The sequence below is a fragment of the Sminthopsis crassicaudata genome, chromosome 4 (genome assembly GCF_048593235.1).
Source record: "Sminthopsis crassicaudata isolate SCR6 chromosome 4, ASM4859323v1, whole genome shotgun sequence".
NCBI classification, from domain to species: Eukaryota; Metazoa; Chordata; class Mammalia; order Dasyuromorphia; family Dasyuridae; genus Sminthopsis; species Sminthopsis crassicaudata.
Window position 1 is genome coordinate 343901421 of NC_133620.1, and position 21029 is coordinate 343922449.

The 21029-nt window shown below is 40.7% G+C and overlaps 1 protein-coding gene across 6 annotated transcripts in view; it reads left to right on the forward strand.

Moving 5' to 3' along the window:
- The first annotated feature begins 875 nt into the window (after nt 1-875).
- The window catches only part of GJC1 (gap junction protein gamma 1), a 36828-nt gene continuing 16674 nt past the window's right edge, over nt 876-21029 (forward strand). The window contains exons 1-2 of one of the 6 annotated variants that reach the window (XM_074261079.1): nt 1182-1199; nt 14794-14887. The gene's annotated coding sequence lies outside the window, so the exon portion shown is untranslated. Of the gene's footprint in view, nt 1200-2402; nt 2853-3270; nt 3336-14793; nt 14888-21029 lie in introns of those variants that run through there. The other 5 variants (XM_074261078.1, XM_074261081.1, XM_074261080.1 and 2 more) reach the window with 5 other exon arrangements.

The window sequence follows — 21029 nt, forward strand, 5'->3', positions numbered from 1 at the left end:
ACTGATTGGGGCTAGAAGGAAGCTAGTTACAATACTAATTGGATATAGTCCCATTTTCTTTAGTATACAGATGAGAAAACTGAGGCTGGGAAGAGGAAGGAATTGATTACAGCTCACCTGCAACGGTTTGCAAAACCCTAAAGAATTGAGATTGGAGAAGAGCAGATCTGTTCACAACTGCCTTCTCCCAGTGGAAGAGGAAGGAGAGGATTAAAATCCAAGGCTGAGTCCAGTTTGGAGGAAGAACTTCCAAAACAGAAAGGCTTATAACGTGCAGAACGGGCAGCAGTGGGGTTGGGGAGTTTGTGCTGTGGAGTTTTCTCCTGGCAGTCTTTCAACCCTCAAATCCGAGATTGTTTTGGTGAAGGCGTATCAGGAAGCAGGGGGCTGCTGGCAGAGTTTGCGGAGGGGAGGGGGGATGCCTTCCAAGGGGAGGAAACTAGGTTAGGAAAAAGTCAGGCCCTGGGAGACAGAGTGAAAGGGGCTTGGGTCAGGACCAGGTGAGGGAACTCGCTGTCGTACCGAATTTGGGACTGGAACTGGACTCTTTCCTATTTTGGAGCCCCCGTGAAAGCACAATGTTTGGCCAAGACCCCTCTGGGGGCCCACGAGTGTGACCCTGGGCGCCCCTCCCCCACCCCTCCCCAGGCGTCTAGACCAGGGGAAATGCTCGGAGCCCCCCGACCCTCAAGGATCTAGGCATGGACCTCCCTAGCGCAAGAATTCAGCTTGGGCGCGCGCTCACACACCCACAGACACACACACACACACACACACACACGTTGCACGCGTGTGTGGGGTGTGTGGAAGGGGCGTGCCTCCAAGGCCAGGGAGCGCTCCGCCGGCTCAGCAGCTCCGGGGCCACTTCCCCGCTACTCCCGAGACGGGACCCCCGCCCCCTCCCAGCCCCTGCTCGGGCCCCTCTGCGCAGGCGCCTTGACGGGTCCGGAGGAAGCGGCTGCGGGAGCTGCGGGCACGGGCTCGGAGGCTGGAGCGGCGGCGGCACGGGCCTCGCCCCGAAGACCCCTCACGGCGGAGGAGGCGACCACCCCCGGCAGGGGCGGGGAGGCGGCGGCGGGACCATGAGGTGCACATGAGGCGGCCGGCGGCAGCGGGACGGGCCGGGGGCCCGGAGGAGGAGGAGGAGGAGGAGGAGGAGGAAGAAGAGGAGACGGGGGCTCCCAGGGGCCCCGGGACGGGTGAGTGGGGGGAAGGGGCGGGGAGGGGACTTTGAAGGTCATGAAGAGGGAGACTTGAGGGGCTTCTGGAGACTTGAGGGGCGGGGGACTACCGGGGGGATTGGGAGGATCCCGGGATACCCTGGCAGACGGGGATAAGGGATCCCTCAAGGCAGGTGTTCTTAGAGGCAGAGATGGGGAGACCTGAGAGGGAGGGCTGAGGGCTCTTGAAGGGTTTACGGGGTCGTCCTGGGAGAGGACTGGGAATTCTTAAAGGGGGAGTGTCCTGAGGGGTCCTTGAAGGAGGAGATGGAGAGGGTCCTGAGAGAGAATTGGGGGCTTTTAGAAGAGGGAGATGGGGTTCCTGAGAGATGATTGGAGCTTCTTGAAGGGGGAGTTGGAGGTCTAAGAGAAGACTTGGGGTCCTTGAAGAGGGAGGAGGGGGTCCTGAGCTAGGGGCTTGGGGAACTTGGCGAAGGGAATCCTTAAAGGGGAAGGAGGGCGGGGTCCTGGAGAGTCCTGGAGGAAGGGGAGTCCGGGGGGCTAGAAGCTCCGCTGAGGGGAGACTGAGGGATCGGGGAGGACCTCTAGAATTGAGGGGTCCTGTAGGGGGAGTAAGGTGGGTGGGGTCTAAGAGGGAGGGGCCCGGAAGGAGGGAGGAACTAATAGCTGGGGGACCCGTGGAGGGGGGGAACGAAAAACGGGAGGGCCCGGGAGCTGGGGTCTGAGACCCGGGAGGGGGGCCCTGAAAACCGGGGGACCGGAGAGGGAGGAGACCAGAGTCCTGAGGGGCCGGGATGGGGGTGACCTGGGGGTGGGGAGAGAGCTGGCAAGAGATAGGGGGCCTCGGGAAAGGGAGCCCCCGAGAGCTAGGGGCTGGGGAAGAAGAAGAACCGAGTACTTGGGTGGGGGTCCAGGAAAGGGGAGGAACTAGAAGTGGGGGGGAGCCGGGGCAGGGAGGGACTGAAAACTGGGGGGCCCGGGGCGGGGAAGGGACAGAAAACTGGCGGCTGTGGGAGTGCTGGGGACCCGGAGGGGCCTCTGAGGAGCGGCAGGGGGGGCTTGGGAGACGGCGGTGGGGGAGGGGGCCGGGCCCGGCTTCTTCGAAGAGCCCGGGGCCGGACGCGCCGTCCCCTCCCGCTTTGTCCCCCCCCCCCCCCCCCGGCGGGCAGCGGGCGCGCGCGCGCGCGGCTGCTGCCCAAATTGGGAGGGAAAAGAAAGGCGGGGGTGGCCCCGGCTCTGCCCCGACAGCTTGGCCCGGACGGGCTCTGCTTCCCCCTCCTCTCTTCCCCCTCCCGTCCCTTCCCGGTCCTCCTCCTCTTCTTCCTCCTCCTCCTCCGCGCCGCCGGCCCAGCCCAGTCCTGCCCCACGGATGAGGCGGGCGCTGGCGGGGTCCCGGCGGCCGGGGGCCTGAGGGACGGGAGGGCAGCGGCGTCTGGCGGGGGGGGGGCCGGCAGCCCTGCCCTGCACCTCCTGGAGGGGGGAACTGGCTGCTTTGCTCTCCACGCAGCAGCGCCGCGGGTCCGTTGGAAGCGGCGCGATGGGGGCGCCCGCCTGGTGCCTTTTCCCCGTCTAGCCTTTGTCTCCCGCACTGGACACCTCCCGATGCACAGGACCCCTGGGTTTTACTTTTGCCTCCCCTCCGCTCGGACCCGGAGCTCGGGAACCGCGTGAGTACGTTTGAGAGACAGACAGAGACGGAAAGGACTTAGCGGAGGGGGAGATGGTGCGGGAGGAGCCGGGCTGGGGGCGACCGACGCTCTTCTTTCTCCTCTTCTGGACGGAAAATGGTTGTTTTCTCCGGTTGTGAAACTTTGGGGGGCTCTGGTCTGCAGCCCGAGTCCGGGAGCGGAGCCGGAGCCGAGTCCCCGGCGAGCTGGGGCTGTTAGCTGGGGGTGGCCCAGGAGTTTGGAGCGGGCGGGGGCGGAGGGGGATAGGCGGGAAGCTGGGAGGGGGGGCTGTCACTGGGACTGGGCAGGGGGAGGCGGGAGATTTCAGTTTTACGTGCTGCTCTGGGGGAGGGGGATCGGGAGTTTGGTTTTGACTGGAGAAAGCCTCTGCTAATCAGAAAGTAGCAGGACCCCAGAGAGGCTGCCTGGGGCTTCCTCGTCTCTGTGTGGGGAGCATGAAGCGTAGAGCAGACTGTGGAAGGGGAGGGTAAGTGAAGTTTGAATCCGCCGTAGTATAGAAAGGCACTCCTGAAAGTGCTCTGGAAGTTGTCCTTTCTGTGCAGCATCCGTGTGTGTGTGTGGGGGGGGGGGGGGGGGCGGCGCGGCGCGGCGGTGTGCTTCTAGAGGAGATAAGAGATAAGAAAAAGCTGGTCTGATTGTTTTCTTTTTCCTTTTCTTACTTTCTTCTTTTCCTTTCTTTCCTTTTCCTTTTCTTACTTTCTTCCCTTAATTTTTCTTTCCTTCCTTTCTTCCTTTCCTTTCTTAATTTCTTTCCTTTATTTTTCTTAATTTCTTCTTTTCTGTTCTTTTCCTTTTCTTAATTTTCCCTTTCTTAATTTCTTCTTTTACTTCCTTACATTTGAGCTTTTCTTCTGAGTAGAAATAATTTTGATTTGTACATAACTAGCTGCTTTTTAAAAGTAGCAAATGGATGATTTAAGGATAAAATGATCTTTCTCAAGGTGGCTTTAGTATTTGAAGGAAGGCTCTGGAAAAATAAATAGCATCCTAGGTCAGACCTTGAAATACTGTAAGTTGCAGTAGGTCTGCTAATTATTTCTGAAATTTTACATTTTTATCTGCCTTGGTTTTAAATTTCTCTAGTGCTATGTAATGACAGAACCAAAGAAATATGAACTAACTCTTCTGGGTGAAAGGTAAAGGTTTTGTAAACAAATCTGCATATTTTGTAACCAAAACCTTAGATGCTGAGCAGGGTATATGGTTCTGCTTTAGAGGAAGGGTATTTTGGAGAATATTTGTGAAAGTTGCATGAAAGTCCTCTTTTAAAATTTTGTTTTTATTTTGTAATGGTTTGATTTTACCTATTGATGGATTTACTTAAAGGAATCTGTAGTCCTTTCTAAGTGATACAGATAAATCTCTCAATATTATGAGCTATTTTTAAAACATGCACACACAACCAAAAAATGGATGTTTTATGTTTCTTAGATTTGAAGGAAATTTTATTTTTAGTTATTTTCTATTCTGTAGAATAATTCATCCTCAACTCAAATGACAAAACAGAAAAAAAGAATTTTAAACATTTCTGCCTTTTCCCTTATTCAACCATTGATTTTTAGCCATTAATTTAAGGATTTCTTACTTGAAAAGGCAGCTTATCTGATATAACATCCCAGAGTGCTGAAATCTCTTAATAGTCATTATTTTATTTTAGCTTTGTAGAAACCACCCTTATGAGATAAGTTGTAAGGATACTGATATTCACCCCATTATGCCAATTCCAATCCTTACTTAGCTAACTCACATTATTGGGAATTTAGATCCTTAAACAAATTATATATTGTTTACAATCCAGTCGTTATTCAAACCACAGATATTTATTTAGTACCTACTATATAGCTACTTTTGTTTAGGGGGGAAACTAACTCCAAATCTTTATTTAGAAGTCTGTTTAGTGAGTTAAGTGTGTGTGTGTGTGGAGAGAGAGGATTCTGTTCATATTTAGAAAATGGGTATGATGTATTGGAGCTTAATGAATCCAGATGTTTAAGAAGTCATGTGAGAGATTTATGCTTAATTAATTAGTATTGTATATTAATACTGCTCTTGGTGTATAAAAATGAATCTTTGACCCCTGATGAAAAAATACCTATTCCTAATAAACATAGGCAAAGAATTTTCTTTATTATCCTTGACATCTTTTTAAGCCTAAAACTCATCTGAGAGTTAGATTACAGCATATATTTGGTAGACATTCTTCTAGATTTAGAGGTTGTACTAATATCGTCTTCTTATTCAGTTAATTCCAACATAATGTGCATGGAAGGAATTACTATATTTAATTCTGTTTAAATATATTGTTTGGTTGATGGGAAAATAGACCCTCTGGCCTTTCCTTCTTCTTCCATTAAATCTGAACATTTCTAGTTTTCACAGAAAATCTCCAGACTAGTCAGGCACTACCACACTGTCACATTCTGGCGCAGGGGAAGCTGTGCCCAGACCGAGCTGACAAGCCCCTTTGGCAGGGCGCCCTTTGTGATTCTGAGCTGGGCAGCATGTTGCCCACAGAGGTTTCCTGCAGCAAGGACAGGATCCCTTTGTAGATTTGAGTGTTCTCCCCACTTGAGGAAATTAAGTGATTTGTGGCATGAGCACGAGATCTTGGTGACAGCCTGTTCTCTCTTAGGCATGAAACTGCATCCCCGTCCTTCAAGACACCCAATTGGGACATCAGCACTTTGATGATTTTCAGGAGTTGTGATGGGCATGGTAAGATGGTACAGGAGGAGAATATCCAGGATCCTACTGATGCCTGCCTAGTCCTTGAAATAGCTGTGGGCAGAAAAAGGCTATTCAGTACTTTATCTCATAATTAATTAGACGTAACAGATGTTTTCTTAACATTTTGGAGTTAGAACACCCAGTTTGGGTCTGAGGCCTGGTTCTGTTACCTTGTACAAATTTGCCCTTTAGCTTTGTTGTTTGTTGGGTCTCTGCTCCTTCATTTTTAAGAATAGATGCTTTGGACTTAATTTGATCTCTAAAGTTCTTTTCAGATCCAAATCCTATGTACCAATTCATCTTATTTCTTTATGGCAATCATTCAATTCTTAGTACTCATCCTTTGATATAGCAAACCTCAAATTTGTAACTATTGAAGTAGAAACTTCAGAGATAATTTTTAAACACGTTGGTGGCCTAGCAGTTGCAACATGTTGGAATTGGAATTATTTACCAAATGATTAAGAAAATTCCCTGAAGACATACACCATTAGATGGAGCAAAGATCAGTACCTTCTTTGTGAATGGGCAATGTGAAGTGAGAGTAGATCTGGTGGGATGGAAGCAGAAAATAAGCCAGATACAGTGGCTTTTAGCAATCTACAGAAAAAGCTAGTTAGTTGTTTGTTACTTTACTAATTAACTAGTTAGGGCATGTAATTTATAATGGATCCATCATAAGGCAGCTCTTGACTTCTTGGGTTCCTAATCCAGATCTAGGAACAGGATATCAATCAAATACATAGCAGACTTAGTAAAATAGGCCATCTCTCATCTCTTCTCTAAATTTGATATCATGCATTCAGGCAGCTTGCTTGACTTTCCTCACATATGAGATAGGGGTAATAATTGACTTTCATTTCCATGTGATCAATTAAAATCCATATGTAAAAGAGTTGCTTTGTAGCATAACTATCACATAGCTGCTTTTCTTGGTCATCATTTCAATCCTCCCAATTATTCCTGCCTAGGACATAAAGAGAAAAATTGAAGAGGACTTAGCCAGATTGACTGGACAAATAATCAGAGAAAATGGGTTAGGGGTATAGTATTATGGTTTGAGAATCGCATGCATCTCCATCTGGTTATTTCTGAGATTTCCCCACAGTTGCTAGTACTGTTGAGTCTCTCTTTGGTGTGTATGATATTGGCTGGTCTGTCTATGGCATGTCCCCAAAACTTTAGCCTCATCTCTGCTCTGGATCTCTGTCTTGACCACCTCAGCTCTTTGAGATTGCCCTAGTTCTAAGATCCTTGATTTGAGCTCCATGAACTTTAAAAATACATATTTTGATATAATTGTTTTTTTTGGTAGTTCTTGTTGTTGTTTTTTTATATATATAATTGTTTTCTTTTGTAGTCCTATGTGGTTTATTTGATGCATTTTAAAATCTTTATTCTGAGACCAGTTCCATAAACTTCATCTGACCACTAAGGGGTCCATGATGCAAAAAAGATTCAGAATTCCTGATCCAATTGAACTACATTTGACACCCAACTCGGTTGGCAAGCAGCTTGTGAGCCACCAAGTTTCATCTGGAGCTCCTGATCTCAGGAATGATTTCTGTCTTGGCCTCATGGAAGGAAAGGAAGTCTTTTATAAGGGCAAAGAAGAGAAAATTTGAGCAATCTGTGAAATGTTGATTGATATTTCCTGTCTCGGGTCCTAGGTTCTTCTCCTCCACCCCTATGAATTTCCTGAAGGCTTTCAGAACACCTGTAATGTTTAGAGAATGCCCTTAGATTACTACTCCTCCTTCAGCACTTACAGAGACCTAAAGTAATTTTTCTCTTGTTTATGGTCATGATAATGGAGAAGAGACTTCTGAACCTTTATGTGTATTTCCAGCCACTACCTTTTTTTTTGGGGGGGGGGATTTTCTGCAATATTGATCTTGTTTATTTAGACAATGTGAGGTGCATAGATACTTGGTTGATTGATGATTTTGAACAAACATAGAATTTGCTGTTGGCTTTTCAAGTCAACTGGCCTTTATTGGCATGGCCTTAGGAACAGGAACATTCTAACAGATCTCAGTGTAGGTCGAGCTGTAGATTTTCATTAAGTACCTCACATGTACAGAACACACACAAGGACTGTGGATACCTGAGAAGGGGCAGGAAGATTGACACTGTCCTATCCTGTCAAATTGTAGTCAGTGTTTTGGAAACTAAGCAGTTGATTTGTTTCATTCAGAAATGTAGCTCAACTATTAGGTATTAAGCAACCAGGAATAGGGGTAGTCCCTTCTCCTAGGGAACTTGTACATTATCTACACTATAGCATAAGATCTAATTAAAGAGTTTGTTGTTTCAACTTGAACTTCATTGACTCTTAAAAGTGCTTTAACACTTAAACACTAAATAAATGGTAAATTTGGATGGAAGAATCAAGTTGTAATATTGAAAAAATATTTCAAAAAATAATTGTTGATTGGGCAGTTTTCAAAGGAAGAAATTCAAGTAATCAGCATTTCGGTTTTTTAAAAATGTTATAAATCATCCATAGTTAGAGGAATTCCAATTAAAGCCATTCCTTACTTCCATAAGATTGTCAAAAATGCCAAGTGCTGGCAGGGCTATGGGAAAATAGGGAAACTAATACTGTGAAAATTGGTCTAGTCATTCTGGAAAGCAATTTGGAGCCATGTCCCAAAAGTCACTAAACTGTGTATCTTTTTTGACTCAGTGATACTAATAGTAAGCCTATATCCCCAAAGAGGTTTGGTTTTTTTGTTTTGTTTTGTTTTTTAAGAAGAAAGAGACTCACATACAAAAAGTATTTATAGGAACTCTTTTTGTAGTGGTAAAGAACTACAGATTGAGGGAGGAAGTACCCATTAATTGGGAAATGACTGAATAAATTATGGTATTTTAATATGATGGAAAATCATTTGGCCATAAAAAATGTTAAAAGGAATAGTTTTTGAGAAACCTGGAAAGACTTATGTCAACTGATCCAGAGGGAAATGAGCAGAACCAGGAGAACAATTTATATCATAGCAACATTGTAAATACAGCCTTGAAAGACTAACTTTCATTAGTGTACAGACCAATCATGATTCTAGAGGACTGGTTGAGAGACATGTTCTTTACTTTCTGATAAAGTGGTGATAGGGCCAAGATGCAGATGTAGACATACATTTTCTAACATAGCTAAAGTGAGTTTGCTTTGCTTGATTGTACATATTTTGTTACAGGGAATTTTTTTTTTCTTTTTCCAATCTCTTATCTCATCACCCCTCCCTTGGTGAAGAGATTATGGGAAGGAAAAAGATCAAATACTTATGAATTGAAAAAAAAAAAAGGTTAAAAAAAGAAAATAATAATTGACATTACATTGAAAGGATATTGGAAACTTTTATGAATCTGAGAGGTTGTCCCTTCTGGATTCCCTATTTCCTGAAATATAATGTTATCAATCATCATAATGGAAATGCACATTCGTTGAATAGCTATGAACACCAGACTCGGTAATCCTTCCATCTTGATTTAGCTAACCAGACTATGCTTTATCCTATCAGATTTTCAGTAGCCTAATGGGTTGTTGTCCTATGTTTCCCAGTATCTTAGTCCCAGTTGGTCAGTCAAGCAGCCCTTTTGGGATTACTGTGGAAAATGTTTTGGTGAAAGAAGGCAAATAGTATTTATAATATTTACCTAAAGAAAATCCTCCCTCTTTCCCCATAGGGAATACGTTGTTAGTGTGTCTGGCCTAAATGGTTTGTCATGACCTCACATTCCAGTTCAGTAGTAGACATTCATGTTATCTAAAGTGAAAGCTTTGTGTTATAGGGTGGGCAGATCAAACATGTGCTCTTCTCAGAGTCCCTCAGAAAGGAGAGCTTCCTTTGTGTTTGGAAAAAATCATTGAAAACGAAAAAAATGTAGAGTATATATTTTTCCCTCATAGATCTGTGTATTTGCAGTTATAGTATTCAGAGATGAAAAGGGGTTGAAAGGATACATTTATGATTTGAGGAACGCCGCCTAGGAGTTAGATTACATTTGTGCAGTTTACATTCTGCTGGACAAATTCACTTTAGTTACCAATTGATGGGCATGCTTCATGGATCGATTAAGATGGACTTGCCATTCTGAAATACAGGTAAAGTACCTTTTATCGAATGGAGAATATATATACTTTGGACAAAACCTAGTGTTTAATTCTATCATTTGAGAAAATGGCTGTCTTTGTGTTGGTGGTCTTTGGTGTGTGGACACATGGCTGGAATAGAAAGCAAAAATTGCTTTAGAGATGGTGGTCCTTGGAAAGAAGCAGAATTTTAAAGGGCAAAAAAATTAGGTTCCTTAATGATAATATTATGAAACCATCAATAGCTTAGGGAAATATATATAAACATTTCTCTAGAGAGATAGGAATTTTTCATTCATGTATGAAATATGATATGCATATTTTTGTTGTAAAATTATTAGTGTCTTTTAAATCAACAGTTATTTCAGAATATTTCCCCTCCCCTCCATTTCCCTTGTAATAATGAAAAGCAGCTGATATAGCACCCATATTTGTCACATTTGACATGTGTGATTTGCCACCCATCCTCCTCTTACTACAAAGGAAGGAAGATTTATTTCATCATCTGGCGTCTGGAATCAGTATTGATCATTGAATTTAATCGGTGTTCATCTCTTTTTAGAATTGTTTGCATTTACATGTAGTCATTGTACCTGTATTATTCTCATGCTTTTTTTGTTTGCTTCACTCTTTCCTATTTTATACAAATCTTCCAATATTTCTTGAACTTATTATATTTTGTCTTTTTAACAGGATAGTAAATACACTTTTACTTTCATATGATACTTTATTCAACCACTCCTCAGTTTATGGATATCAACTTTATTTCTATTTTTTTGTTACCAAAAGTGCTGCTATCAATGTTTTGATATCATTGGGATTGTTCTTTTTTTGTCTTTGGTACATGCCCACTAATGGGGATTGCTGCATCAAAGGGGAAGAACAGCTTAATAATTTTTCTTACATAATTCTAACTTGTTTTTTGGAGTGTTTGTACCAATTCATTTATCTCTCTATAGTATTTAGTGTGCCTGACATGCAACCCCTCCAAAACAGATTATTTCCACTTTTCATTATCTTTGTCACTTTGGCAGGCATGAGGTGAAATAGGTTTTGTTTCTCTTACTAGCTTTTTGGTATATTTTTTCAATATGATTGTTAATAGTTGGCATTTCTTCTTTTGAAAAATTGTTCATATCACTTTTTTGACTCCTTTGAGAGGATATGGAGCCAAGTGATGAGCCCAACATCTAGGTGTGTAACTTCATGTAAAGGAAAATTGAAGGGACTTGTCTAGTTGCGTAAACAAGCAGGTTTTGAAATGTGTTTTGTTAATCTTCTGTCTCAGATATAAAAGTAACTTCTAGTCAGGGATCTTATTCAATTTTATGAGAAAATGAGGAGAATGGTGATAATGACATTAGCCCACATAGAAAGTTTTCCAATGCTATGTATTGGATTGTACTTATAGCTTTGATGTAGATAAGAAAATAGATGATTTTATGCCTTGGGGAATAAGCTACAGTGTTCTCTACAACTGGACCTTACTATTGATGTTTGGACATTTGTGTATTATTGATCTCTATATTGTGTTACTCAATGGCAGACCTCAGGTAAAAAAAATTACTTGGAAAAAAAAAGAAATTGGAGATCCTTTGTTTTTGTTTTTGCTTTGTATATTTGAGTCAGCAAGTCCTGGTTGGTATAAATAATGCAACCCCTGATATGAAAGGATTATTCATAACTACATTGAGCTGGGATCATTGACCATATTTTCCATAATTATAATTTTGAATACTGCAATTTCAAATATATGGGAGTATTTCAGAGGATTCATTGTCCATACTAAACTAGACCTAGCAATATTGTATCCAGACTTGTATTCAGAGAAGATGGAGTAGAAAAATACTTCTATGATTTGAGGAAATACTGAATATAAAAATAGTTTTAAAAGTTCATTAATTAAAATTTACATTAAAGCATCACTATCATAAAATTCATTATGGAATGGAATCCAGTATAAGATCAGTTCATTTTGGATCCCAGCTAAAGGAAAGAATAATTATTTAATTTTACTTAATTACCAAAAGAATATTGTTGTTGAATAGTTAAAAATGTAAAAGAATTCTACATCATGCAAATTTTAGTTATATTACACTTTTTATTATCTCCCATATACTCGAGTAAAAACAGCTCTTCCTTACTCACTCAAGAAGCAGCAACAACCCACTTTTAAATTTAAATGGGGAATCTTTTTATTGAAAAGCTGTGTCAGTACCTGCTATTCTAAAAAAGCTTTTTCTAATTTGTCCCAACTATTCTAGTTTCTTCTGTTTTCTTCTTCCATACCTAGCTTTCTACTCTAATTTTGTCTTGAAAAAGAATATCTTTTTTTAAATTTTGTACATCATGAACTTGATTATATTAGGAAATTTATATTTGACTTTTCCTTTAGCATAGGCATGTTCTTCCCCTCCCCCAATATTCCAATTCAGAATAGCAGACTTAGGGTGCTAAGTATCAGTCTTTTGGCTTTTTGTACCATGGAAGAAATATCCCAACTTTTCTTTCTGGTTCCTCTGAGTTCTTAATATGTTGAATGAAAATGGAATTATTCCAATATATGCACTTTTCCTCCTTTATCCATTGACAAAGTTGGTTGCAGAATGCTTTTTAACTTGGTTTTATTTACTGCATATTATATTTTCTTGTCTCTGGAATCTCAATTCACTTTCAGAATCTCTTCTGAAAAAAATAATTGTAGTCCTGTGTTGATTACATAGATTACTATTTGCTACTCAGCAGACTTGGAGGTTTTGCTTAGGAACTGTCACTAACTGGTTGTTAAACATCTGTTATCACCCCTTTGGTATTAGCTTCCCCTTAAAACATACCATTTAAAATAGTTAGACATTGCAGTCTCTGGAATTGCTTCTTTGCTACTTCACATTCAGCATTCTCATTCAAGAATCATGAATCATCTGTGGGATTCCTAGAGGGTTGCCCTGCCCATGATCTGTAATACTGAGATAGTTAAATTTGGAATAGTGGTTAGTCCCAGGGACTAACTCTGAGCTCCTACTTCTCTTTAAAAAAAAAAAAAATGTTATGCCGCACAGGGCAGAAGGGCCATTCCTCCCTGGTGGGAATCCGTCCTGTGTGGTGTTCACAACGCGGCTTCATTCCTTTCTCTGTCTCCCCTGACCCCCAGATCTAGTGTGACATCTCTGTGCTGCCCACGCTGGAGGAGCGGTTGGATTGGTATTGGAGCTCCTTTCTCAGTGCATATTCTGACACGCTTATGCTTTAGCAGATCCTTTTCCTGTATTGCTGAACCCCAGCAATGAATTATAGCCAGCCTTGGGGCTCAAGAACTTCTAAACTTCAGTAGGCTGTGGAGCCCATGCCAAATGCCAGGCCAGCTTGAGGGGAACTTGAGAGAACTTGCTGGCACAGAAGCTTCAAGAACTTGTGGACTGGTCTAAGCCATCAACAGGAAGCTCCAGTGGCCTAAAGGACAAGGAAGTGGCCTTCTGAGCCCAGGAGTGCGGGTTTGAACCCTCTCTGGGATGGAGTGCCACTCGTTTTTGGACAGTTGGATGGCACAGTGGACCATGGGCTGTGTCTGGAGTCCGGGAGGCTCATCTTTTTTTTTTTTTTTTTTTTTTGGAGGCTGGGGTTAAGTGACTTGCCCAGGGTCACACAGCTAGGAAGTGTTAAGTGTCTGAGACCAGATTTGAACTCAGGTCCTCCTGAATTCAAGGCTGGTGCTCTATTCACTGCGCCACCTAGCTGCCCCTCGTCCGGGAGGCTCATCTTGCTAGGCAGCGCCAAACACTTGTTAGCTGTGTGACCTTGGACAAGTCACTTAGCCCTGTGTGTCTCAATTTCCTTATCTGCAAAACAGTGAGCTGGAGAAAAAAATGGCAAACCATTCCAGTACAGGTCACCATGTCCCAAACGACAGAAAACACAATAACCGGGCCTTCATGAGACACCAGAGTGGGATTTTAGGGGAGGATTCATTTACTCTGTAATAGATGTGGACACAGATATATAATATGGGAAGAGGGACGGAATCTGTGGATTCTGGGATTACATCAACTGGGCTGGAAGGTGATGGGGATGGGAATCAAGTCCTTGGTATTTCATTGTTGTAAGGAATTCCCAGATGAAGAAACTTCCTTTACCAATTCAGGTAGAAACTTGTGGCTCTTAGAGAGTTGCCTAGATAGAGTACTAAAAGGCTGTCACCCAGGCAGCATATGAGAAGCCAGCATCGTCCTGGCTCTGAGGCCAATTCTCTATTCACCATGCTATACTGCTGCTTTTTTGTGTGTAACAGAAGAGCTATAAACTGCTAAATCATTTTAGTTTTGTTTTGGGAATAACACTGAAACAAATTAAGATGTCCTCAAGTGCTGTAAGCCTGGTTAGCAATTACTGTTTAATTCTGAGCCCAAGGTTTGTCGTTTTTTTAAAGAAAAAATTGAATTGTGGCATCATCTCTGTTTTGGTCGCAAGAATTTGGATGTAAAAACTCAATTTTAATGCAATAGTTTGTGCTGAATTGGAAAATTAAAAACTTTTAAAATAGTATTAACGCTTAGACATAAAATTTATTTTCAACAATTATACTGGTTCCTGATTCATTGATTTAATAAGAATTTTTAAATTGGCCAGAAAATGTATACAGCGGGAGCCAAGTTGCTTTTTTAATCAGTTAAGCTGAAACTTCAAATATTGTTTTACACAAATATAATTGGAAAGAATTCTTCAAAGCTATAAATAAAAAAGATAATATTTGGAATAAGTGTATTTGTGGTCACCGTTATAGTAAGGGGACTGTAATGGAAAAAATGAGTCAGATAATCTGAATGTCTTTAGGAGTTGATTCCCACCCCCCTTCCCTTCCAACTCAGTTGATGTAATCCCAGAAAATAAAGAGAATACAATGTGGGTAACTGGGTGGAATTAAACAAAGTGCAAAGCTAGACCTTTGCCTTATTATTCCTTTACAAATGTGAAGAAGTTTTCTGGTAAAATTGGAAGGGCAACTTGCCATTGGCTCTTGAAAGATTAGCCATGCCCCTGGGGGCCTTTATATTTAATTTTTTAAATGTAATTACTTTTTTTCAATGAACAAAAATCTATTTTTTAGGCAGCTAGGTGGTGCATTGGATAGAGCGCTGGACCTGTAGTCAGGAAGACCTGAGTTCAAATCCAGCCTCAGACACTTAACTGTGTGACCCTCGGTAAGTCACTTAACTGCTGTCTGCCTTAGTTTCCTCATCTGTAAAACAGGAATGAAAATAAGTTGTTACTTTTGCAAATCTTAAAGTGCTATTTACACTAGCTAACACTTCTTCTTTTCACTTTCCTTACTATCCTATTGAAAAAGAAAACGAACAAACAAACAAAGAAAAAACCTTATAACAATTTTATGTGTATTAAAGCAAAACAAATTCTCATGTTGGCCAAATCCAAAAATATGTTTTTTTGGTCTGTATCCTGAATCTGCACCTCCCTGTTAGGAGATGAACAGCATCTGCATTGACCACAGTTCTTAAAATCTTTCAAAGTTGTTTGTCTTTACAGTGTTACTATTGTATAATTTGTTCTCCAGAGCCTGCCCATTTCACTCTGCATCAGTTCATATAACTCTTCTAAAGATTCTCTGAAACCATCTCTTTATCATTATTTCTGTCACAGTGATATTCCATTACATTCCTATACGATAATATCTCCCATATTTTTGGTTCTCACTGCAACAACAAAGAAAGCTACCATAAATATTGTTATGCCAAGAAGTCATTTCTCTTTTATTTGGATATAGAGTTAATAATGGTATCACCAGGTCAAAAGATAAATATGATTTAGTGACTTTTGGTGCACGGTTTCAAATTACTTTCCAGAATGGCTAGATTTGATTCAGAGCTCCAACAAACAGCTATATTAATATTCCTGTCTTCCTGTAGCCCCTCTAACAATTAATGACTTATTTCTATCTCAGGTTTATTTGTTTAGAAATGAACATGAATTGTTATGATTTTTCTTCTTGAAAATCTCTGTCAACTGGAAGTGAGAAAGAAACAACTAAAATTAAATCCTAGCTCTTACTATTAGTGGGGGGAGGGGAGAGGTGGAACTTGGTGTGAAGATTTATACTTCCTGCTGCAGATGTGACTTATACTTTCTTTCAGGAGCCTACAATATAGTCAGGAAGAAAAAGATAGGATGATTATTTAAGTGGTAAATTACGTGGTATTGACTCTAAAAATAGTAGGAATTCAGACATAAACAAGATCAATACCTGTAACTCAGAAAAGCTTCATTAAAGAAGAGAAGGAGCTGGGCTTGAATGAAAGAGGAGTATGAGAGGGGAGAGGTTCAACAATAGGACAAACATTTATATATTTATTTATTTATTGTGAGGCAATTGGGTTGAGTGATTCATCTAGAGTCACACAGCTAGTAAGTGTAAAGCATTTGAGATGGATGTGAACTTAGATCCTCCTGACTTGGGGGAAGAGAGACATGGTGCATCTATCCACTGTGCCATCTAGTTGCCCCAGCAGGACAAGCATTTAAGTGCTTCTCTTTGCTGAGCACTGGGCTAAGAGCTTTACAAATATTCTCTCATTTAATCCTCATAACAATCCTAGACAGTAGGTGCTCTTGTTTCCCCATTTCCCAATTGAAAAAACTGAGGCAATACAAAGCCCAGTACTCTATGCACTGAGCTAACTAGCTGGATTGCTGAGCACCATTAATGGCTACTCTGAGGGTAAAAATAGTAAATATAAAACCTGATACCATGAATACATTCATTTCTCTCAAGTAGAGATTTAGACAACAGAAAGAAGTGCTAATCTTAATGTCCTCTGCTCTGATCAGACTGTCTGGAGTCAATACTGAACTGAATACAGAACTGAACAGTTCTGGAGACTAAATTTGAGAAAGAACATTGATCTTGTGCCATAAGAGTACCGGTTGAAAGAAGTGGCAAAGTTTAGCTTAGAGAAGAAAGAGTTAAGATGAGATAGGTAGTAGTAGTTAACTATTTGAAAGACTGTCATGTTCAGTTTGACTTTCTGGAGCAAAACTGGAGCAGTAGGTCAAAGTCAAAGAGCAGTAGATTTAGGCTTGATGTGTAGGAAAGCTTCCAAGTCATTAGAGCCACTGAGGTAGAAAGGATTGCCTTGGGTCATAAAGGGTCCTGCCTTACTTTGAGCAAAAGAGGTTCTATGACCAGATGTATTATAATGGTGACATTTTTGGAGGAGGGTAGGAATCTGATATAGGCTAAATATATGCAATTCTTTAAAACATTCCCATATTTGTCATGTTTTGCGATAAAAATCAGATCAAAAGGGGGGAAAACATAAGAAAGGGGAAAAAAACAAGAAAGCAAACAACGACAAAAAGGTGAAAATAATATGCTTCAATCCACATTCAGTCTCCCTAGTCCTCTCTCTTGGATATGGATGGCATTTTCCATCACAAGCCTATTGGAAATGCCTTAGATTACCTCAGTGTTGAAAAGAGCTCCTCCATCACAGTTGTTCATCGTATAATCTTGTTGTTGCTGTGCACAGTGATCTCCTGGTTCTGCTCACTTTACTTCAACCATTCTCCAGCAGATGCATATCCACTCAGTTTCCAGTCCAGGATTCCTTTCTTAATAAGACTTTTTATTAGGCCATGTAAAGCAGTTGATTTTTGTGATAATTTGATTGGGTGAAATATGTTCTGTCCTCAGCACCGTTTCTATGCCACTGGTATTTAAAGTGCTTCACAGCTTGCCCTCATCTTGCCCTTCCAGCATGTCTCTCCATACTTTGGGTCTAGTCCTCCTAGCCAATAACATTCTTTTCCCCTTTTCCACTAGCACTTCTCTGTTTCCTTTTCTTTGATTCTTGGAATCCCTGGATTCCTTTGAGACTCAGCTTAGGCTCTTCCATCTGTGGGTACCTTTTCTTTTGTCTTGCCAGTTTCTAGGGCCTTCTCCCCAGTTATTTTGTATTTGTGTACTGGTGCTTTGCACAGGTCTCTGTATTTTTAACCATATATGTACATGTTTTCTCTCCATTCAGTATTTTGCTCATGGTTGGTTGGTTGGTTGTTTTTCTTTCCAGAAGTGCTTCAAATGCTTCTTTTGCTGATTTCCCAGAATTTTCATTGATGTCTGTATATGTGTGTGTTGGGGTTGTTACAGCTTGATTTTTGGATTATACTACTATTTCATTTCCTACTTTAATTTCTAGTGAGTTCAGAGTAAGTGTTTTTCCTGGCTGCTTGCAGAATTTGCCATTGGAATTGTTAAATTTAACAGTATGGGAATTTGAAATGCAGGCCTTTTTTTTCTCTAGAGGCAATATTTTGATTGTAATTTTGTTTTCTATATTCAGAAGGTCTAAATACAGAACTGAGCAATTTCTTGCATGTTAATTTTTTTTTAAATTATCGTGTTCAGGTTTTTTAATTTGTTACGTTCTTCAGGGAAACCCGTGATCATTAGTCTCTGTGTTTCTTTTCTTCAAAGTCAACTATTTTGGCTTATATAGAGATTATTTTTTGTTTTTGTATTTTGCTTTTTTTCCTGCCAGATTTTCCTCTACTTTTGTAATTTTTACCAAGTCTGTTACTCACTTAAAATCTTGAGAGAAAATTTACACAGTGTGCCAGCCAATGGGCTAAATGCTAGGGATGCAGAGATAAATAAACTGTCTCTGCCTTAAGAAGCTTACATTCTATCAGGGCTAACTGCACTATACTTATAGAAACAAAATAAATGACAAAGTAATGGGCTGAGAAATGTCACTAGCAGGGGTGTGATCATTGAGAGTTTGTGACATGCAAACAGAGAGGCAAGAGAGGTCTGTAGATTAATTAGAAGACTTATGTAAGTCTAGATATGAGGGGTAAGGTACGCTTGAACTGCAGGTGAAGTATGCTCAGACTAGCTTGTATATTTGATTTATTCATATAGAAATATTTCACTACTTATGTTCAAGGCACATGTACGTGTGCATGCATGCATGTGTGTATAATACATATTATGTATGTGTAAATATGAACTTTAGAGGTTCATTTGCGAATATAAGGGACATACATTCTTTGATGAATATGTTTTCATCAGTCTGAGATTTCATGCAATAGTTATATATGAGCTGAATTTTAAAGGATGTATGTCCCTTCCAGAAGGACAGAGCTATCTAGGTAGGGAGACTAGAATAAGCAAAGAAGGGAGACAAGAAGGCAAAAAGACACGTTTCAGGACAGAGTAAATGACTCAGTTGTTTTGTGGTAGAAAATTGGTTTTGCTCACTTCCAGTTGATCAATGATGGACAGAGGTAGCTACACCCAGAGAAGAAACACTGGGAAGTGAATGTAAATTGTTAGCACTAATATCTGTCTGCCCAGGTTACATGTACCTTCGGATTATAATGTTTATTGTGCAACAAGAAAATGATATTCACACACATGTATTGTACCTAGACTATATTGTAACACATGTAAAATGTATGGGATTGCCTGTCATCGGGGGGAGGGAATGGAGGGAGGGGGGGTTAATTTGGAAAAATGAATACAAGGGATAATATTATAAATATATATATATAATAAAAAATTTAAAAAAAATTGGTTTTGAAGGATAACTTGAGGCTACATTGCAGAGGGTTTTGAGTGCCAGCCTGAGAAGTTTGGGACTTATCTGCGGGGCAATACTCAGTTATTGGAGATTTTAAGCAAAAGATGTAGATTGAATTAGAGAATTTTAGATTTTCAAAGAGGCTTTAGGGAATCTTTGTATCTTTTACTTTGAGTTAGGAAGGTCCGTTTATTCTCCTTCCATACAGATATCACCTACACTCATTTCTGCCTCATTGACTTTCTTTGTTTTTGCTAAAAATAAATGTTTGAGGAAGACAAGTTAGGGATTTCATGTAGAATATATTTGAAGGGTAGAGGTAAGAGACGGGAAGACTTCCAAGTAAGAGATTTTGTTTAGATTCCGAAGTAGGATGATAGCAACAAGAATAGAAAGGAGGGACCAGTATGATAGAGGGTGAAAGAATTATTGCTCACTCTGTGACTGACTGGATGTGGAGGTTGAAAGGAAAGTTAAAGATGACTTCAAAGTTGGAATTCTGGATGAATGGGGAAATGGTATACCATTAACAGTAATAGAAGTCAAGGAGAAGAAAGAACTCTTTTGCAAAGAATATAGGTTTTAGATCTCAAGAAATGGAAGAGGGAACGGCTTAAACAAAGAATGAGCATATATTGGAAGAGTATAGCTTGTATGTGTGGACAGTAAGTAAAGAAGATTAATAATAATAATATCTGACATTTATATATTTTTATATTTACTATGTGCCAGACATTATTCTTATTGTTTTAAATTTATCATCCCATTTGAGCCTACAACAATTCTGGGAGAGATAGGTGCTATTTTAAATAATAAATTAATAAATTTACTGTAGATAAAATTAAAACCCCCATTTTACAGATGAGGCAAGGATAAACAGGTGAAGTGACTTTCCACACAACTAGTAAGTCTGTGACCTCAGATTTGAACTCAAGACTTTCTGATTCCAAACCTAGTACTCTATCCACTGTAACACCTAGCAGTCTGAGGTGTATTTAATATGGGAAGGGGGGAAATGACAAAATTTGACAATGGATAAGATGCAATAGATAAAGAGGGAGAAGTCAAAAATAACTATAAGGTGTTTTTTTTTTCTTAGATTAAGGGAAAATACAGTGGTAATTATAATTACACTAATTACAAAATTAGTGAATCTGCTTGCCCCCAAGCAAGGGGGCAAGTGTCAGGGGTTTGTGCAGAGTGGCAGAAGTGAAGTCACTTTAACATGACTAAGTTTGACAGGATGTTCCAGTAGAGACAGTCTTGTACACCTGAATATGTAGGATTGGAGTTAGAGGTAAGGGTGAAGAAATGGTGATCTGGGAGTCATCTGAATAGAGGTGATAATTGAGGCTGTGGAAGTAGGCTCTGAGACAGGGAATAAAGGACAGACTCTCAGAAGATGGCACAGGAGGATGGCAAAAGTTTGAGGAGACAAAATGTAGCGGTCATAGAGGTGAGAAAACCCTGCCAATCACAAGAAGTAATTAGTTGAAGAAATGAAGGGGAGCCGGAGAGTTTAAAGAAGTAGCAGTAGGTCCAGAGTGTCTGATTCATCAAGAAGATCAAGAAGAATAAGAGAAAAAACCATAATTTTTGATAAGGTAGTCATAGGATTTGGAATGGAAGAGATCATCAATGATATCTACTTGTACTTTATCATTTATATAGATGAGGACTTGGAGGCATTTAACCAAGGGTACAATGTCATAATTAATTCCTCACCAAGATGGCCTTAGGGGAA